The sequence below is a fragment of the Tympanuchus pallidicinctus genome, unplaced genomic scaffold (assembly GCF_026119805.1).
Source record: "Tympanuchus pallidicinctus isolate F22 unplaced genomic scaffold, pur_lepc_1.0 scaffold8, whole genome shotgun sequence".
In the NCBI taxonomy this organism is placed as follows: Eukaryota; Metazoa; Chordata; class Aves; order Galliformes; family Phasianidae; genus Tympanuchus; species Tympanuchus pallidicinctus.
In genome coordinates, this window is record NW_026294802.1 from 40,217,254 (window position 1) to 40,223,253 (window position 6,000).

Here is a 6,000-nt window from a genome sequence, read left to right on the forward strand (position 1 = left end):
GGAGTCTCCCATGTCTGGGGGAGTTCCAGAAGCTCCTAAATTAGACAATTAAAATTTGTCTGAAATTAGGCACCTATAAGCGTTTAATTCCACTTCTTGAAGGCCCAAATTGTAGAAGTACGGTTAACTCTCTGGGTTTAAGTGAGGTACGCACTTCATGCAGTGAACATACTCTTCAGAGCTGATGTAGTATGTCCTTGACTATGTGAACTCAAACTAGAGAGGCATGAGTACTTATCCACATACTCAGATTAATGAAACATGCTATTCAAAATCTTGTGCAGGCATCTAAGTAATGTTAGGTTAATCATCACAGCTATTTGATAATTATTCCTTTTTATCCACAACAGCTTTTTTCCTGCTGCCTTTGGTTCACATAATCACGGTAGAAACCCACTCACTTCTTTGCTCACTTGCCTTGCTGAGTCCTCCCTTCAAATCTCCTACCTACATGATACATAAAGATGCTTCACCTCTTACCTCATATTCCCTCCCTACTTCTGTTCTGCCTTTTTTCTTCATCTCTACTTTCTTTTTTTTTTTTTTTTTAATGAATTGACAGCTGTTACTTCATCTAAGGCAAATCAAATACTTGTGAATTCATCTCATTCTTCATCTTTACAAATTACACATCCTAGAACATGCATGAAAACTGTGCAGCAAAAATAAATACATACAGTCAATAACAAAAAAATGAGTGGAGGACACTGAACGTATCTACAGTGGACTGCATGAGTTTTACGTAAAGTGTGATTCAGCTGTCCTTAGCATATTGAAATTGGTGCTCATTTGGAGAGAAATAGACCATTTTTGCTTAACTTAATCACCATCAGATGTTCTTGAAAAGAATGTAAAAGGAAAATAACCCCCTAGGAAAAATGATTTCTGATTTTACAGTGTCTTTTTTTGTTAAAAAAATACACAATCCTTAACGTAGAACTTTCATGCCAGCTTTCAGTCTAGAGCAAAGTTTTATTGTTGAGTTATAAACCCCAGAAAATAAGGACTTATAATGTAAGTCCTGACAAGATCCTTAGCTATTGTGGTACAAATGACAATGGTATAACAAGTAGCCTGCTGCATATTGTTATGATAATAAATACACACAAGATAAAACATGCCATCTTAATATTCCAAAGCCATATAATCAATATACTGATATACTCTGATACACCATCCTGAAATACAGTATATATATAAATCTGAAGCATTATGCTGTTATAATTGCTCACCTAACTAGAAACAAGTAAAAAACACAAGTAATATCAGTATAATGCATTGATACAATAATGTTTTACCCCAGCAGATACCTCTTTTTATGCATTGATCTTTTTTTATTAAAACAGTGCTCAAGGTCTGCTTATTTTTTTTTTAATTTATTTTTATATGCAATCAGAATTAAACATTCACAGAAAAAAATCTGAATATGAAAATAATTTATATTGTCTTTAAGAATTGCTACTGGGCACATGCTTATATCAAAATATAAAATAAAATTAACTGATAGTCACGAGTACTGGTAATAATCAAATTAAAAATGATAACTTCTATAGCATTTCATAATTTTGGTCAATTTGGTTCTAAAAGAGTAACATGTGCTAATACAGGTTGTCCCTGCCCGCAGCAGGGAGATTGGAATTAGATGATTCTGTCTTAGTTTCAGCTGGGACAGAATTGTTTTCTTCAGAGTATCTGGTATGATGCTCCTCTTTGCTTCTTCGGTTTTTGTTTTTTCCTTTTTTTCTTCAAAGATAAAACTATTTACTAAGATAGAGAAAAAAAAAAGGAATAATAATTATGAGAAATACATATATTTATATAATATATATATATATAAGAATGTATATAATGAGTGATGCACACACAATTGCTCACCACCCCAAAACAGATGCCCAGCCAGCTGCCCAAGCAGTGGAATAGAAAGGCATGAACTCCTATCCCCTTCAAAACTCCTTTCTCATGATGTCATATGGTATGGAATATCCCTTTCAGTCAGATTATATCAGCTGTCCTAATTCTGTTGTCTCCCAGGTCCTTGACCCCTTCACTGCAAATGGCCTCAGCTCTGTACAGCACTGCTTAGCAGCAACTATAAACACTGGTGTGTTATCACCACTGTTTTTCTCCTAGAACCAAAACAAAGCATCATACTAGACACTCTGAGGAAAACAATTCCATCCCAGCTGAAACAAAGACAGAACCTAACTGGCCCTATATGAAAAGGGAAAAGCACAGTTACAGGAATTGAGAATAGGAATATGAACAACCTGTTGATCACTAGAAAAGTCATGAGGGTATCAAGAAGCACAGAGTGTGAATACTGCAGCACGCAGATGTTAGACACAGGGAGAATGTGAATGAGGCAAAATTCTCTTCCCTGTTTCAAAACAGGGTGTTTGGAGTCATCTGGGGAGAGAGCACGTGGGATTTACATCTCTGCCCCAGATCATGTATTGAATGACTGAAACTGCTGCGCTGACCACTCAGCCTCCCTCCAGGACTATGTTTTCTTTCTTGTGGGGCTTGGAGGTCATGAAATATGTAAAACTGCATGTATGCTCGAATAGAGTGTTTTGGTATCCAAGCCCATTTTAATCTCTTCACTGTCAGTCAGCATGTTTTAACAAATGCTTACTTGTCTAGTTATATCAACAGTCCTCACTTTTGGAGCAACTTACTTAGTTTTATTGAATTAGTGAACAGGTAAGTGGTTTGAATGTTTCTGGAAAGCATAAATAGTACTACTTGAAGATATTGTTTTACTCTACCCACTTGCAGTGTTAGAAATTGAGGAAAATAATATAAATGCAGCAATCTCAAATGATTGAAAGGTGTAGAATGAAAAGCTATATCTTCAGCAAAGCATTGAAGTAGTTTTTGTCTCTGTGAGGAACTGAAGAAGTTAACGGTGAGATTTTAGCCTGATTTCCTAGACAAATATGTGTTTTTATTGTCCTGTGCAGAATGGCTTCATTATCTGAATGACAGAGAAGTGACCACAGAACTTTTCTCCTTCAGGCCCTGTGGAGTGATCAAAAGGGAAAAGTCAATAGTTGATGAACTTTTGCTTGACAGCCTGTACAAGCCTATTGACTTAATTTCCTGGCACAATTCTCTTTTAATTTCTATAGCTACAGATCTGTACAAGTAACAGGCACATTGGCCAACTCTGCAGAGAGAAAAAAATGTGCAGAAAGGTTTGTCCACAAGATACCAGTTTCTTCAGGAAGGACTTCTATTTTGCTTCTGTCTTTCTGTGAAAAATCAGTGACAAGTAAGTTTTGGTTCTATACTAGTCAATTTTATACTTTCCATAAGCATTAAAATTAAATTCCTTCTATTTTATGATCCACAGGGTGATTTTTATTGTAGTATTTTAAATCTTCATTCAAACTTGAAAACTTTAAGCCTTTTACAAGCACTGTATTTTGTATCAAAAATTGTTCAGAAAGAACATGTTGTCTCTCTACTGCTTTTGCTGTGCATAAAATGGATTTAAAAAGAAGGCACTCCCAAGAAATTAAGCCCACAGGGAAAAAAAGAAGCACAGCAACAACGGAACACGATCTGAAGAAAAATATATTGTTGTTATACTCAGTTTTCATGCATGTATAACTCCCTGCTCTATAGCATGTCACATTTTCTGGTTTTGTTGTAAAAATACTGTAGACATGGACATTCCACACTTTTAATATTTCCTACTGCACTAATACAGTTGTCAGACTATGGCACAAACATTTTTGGAAAAGTTTGCATTTTAAAATACACACAACCCCATAATCAGCCAGTCAATAAATATGCAACTTACATTTCCTTGCTATTGCAGTATGAAAGAGAAATAAAGGACACAGCTAACCTCAATCAGTAGCTAATTCCACTAGGAATAAACAGTAGTTTGGTATCTGCATGTCTATTTGATGTGCTCGCTTTTCATGAAACACCACAATGGAAGTTATCATGTAACACTTGGATGAACTGAGTAAGTTAGTGAAAAGACTAGCGTGGGAGAATTTCATTTCTTTTGGAACTCAGATAAAAGTGTAAGTAACATAACTTACTCAGAAAAGTTGAAAAATAAAGCAAAATTATTTAGACCTAAAAAGAAAAATGCCTGTGATACAAAGATATATGCAAGATATGAATAAAAATTCAAGAAGCTGACAGCTGTAATTTCTTACTACAGTCGGTTATGATGTAAACTCATTTTGTGTAAATAACCATTTGTACCTTCAACAAAGTAATGATGAAAACAGGAATTTAAAGAGATTCTTTTAATTATAAACACTATTTTAATACAGTTCTTGTTTTTTGTTATAATCTTCATAAAACAGCACTTTTATATTACTGTTACTTCAAACTCTTCATAGTGTCCTGCAGATCTTAAGAGAGCAATAAATGTCATCATATCATTAAAATTGAAGTACCTTATTTTATTAATGTACACCCTTAAATTACATATTTATATGCTATTGCATACATATTTAATGCATAAAGATAACCATGCTTAAAGGGCATTCAGCAAAACATCAGTATCATTTCATCAGTTCATCAGTATTTCAAGCTAGTGATTGATTTCCCAAATCAGATCTACAATGAATATAAATTGAGAAAGGCACAAATAAGAAGGCCAGCATGAAGTCTCAAATGCAGGTGAAATTAAAAATAAATACAGCTCTTCTGAAAAGTCCATTTTCCGCTTTCTGAAATAGATCCATGGGAAACACAGATAGCAACTGCAATTTTCAATTAAAAATATTTGCTCAGAGCTTTTTTTTTCCTATATTTTTAAAAAAATCACATTCAAAAGATGTACCTTGTTTAAACTTAAGCAAGCAGATTTGTTTATTATGCGTCTGAGTCACAACATGATCTGCCTTCCTGTACATAATTAAAAAAAAAAAAAAAATATTGATTTTCATGCCCAAAGGGCTAACATTCAGAGAAGCAAAACTACAAACAAAACCCAATCTAAACTCTAAAAGGAAAGAGGTAGTGAAAATATTCCCAGAAATAGGAGAAGAAGCAAAGAGCTAGTTTCAGCATCCATGCCTGCACTGGCATCCTAAGAGACATCACACACCCAGCTTGGAGTAAAGGGAGTGTGAAGCAGCTTCAAGCGCTACAGCTCAGGTGACAATGTTGAGCACATGTTCAGATACCCTGCACACATAGCCCACTAGCACTGAGATCATGCACAGTATGGCTGGCACCTACATGAGCAAATTGCCAAGACTGGGTAGCTGAAGGCAGACTGCCCATTGGGTATGCTTCTGCATATTCTGCTCTGGATGGCAGAATAAACGGGGGCAGTGCCAAAGGACAGCAATAGGTTGAAACAAGCCAAGTTATTTTCATGGAATATACTGAGAGTTGCCAAAGCAAGGATGATCATATTTTCATGCCAGGAAGTATTCTCAGCATACTTGAATTTATTAATACAGGTGTATCTAGAGAGACTGACAGAGGCACAGCTACACAGACATAGAGGCTTGGCATCTTTAACTGTAAAATATGTGCTGGAAGACAGTTACAAACTTTTAAAATTGCTTCATGGATCTAATTTAGAGCAGCCTTTCATTACTCAAAATATTTAATTACATTGAAGTCTGAAATTTTTTACTGTGAGGTGACAGATCACTGGCACAGTTTTCCATAGGAAACCTGGAGTTTCCTATACTGGAGATATTCAAAATCCATCTGTCTGCAGGTGACCCTGCTTGAGCAAGATTTGGATCAGATAGCCTACAGAGGTCTCTAACCTCAACGATTCTTTGAGATACTGTAGAGTGCTTTCACTTCCATGCCATGGCAGACCGTTGCTTACATTGCATCAGCTCAATGGCTTGCAGCACTTCTCTCTGAACTAATTGTAAAGCAGACCCAGATTAAAAACAACAGTTTTATTTCAATTGTATTGCAGTGCTGAGCGTAACTCAGATCAGTACAGATGTATGAAACTAGATCATGGTAATGACTGGGGTTACCAATAACCTTACAATA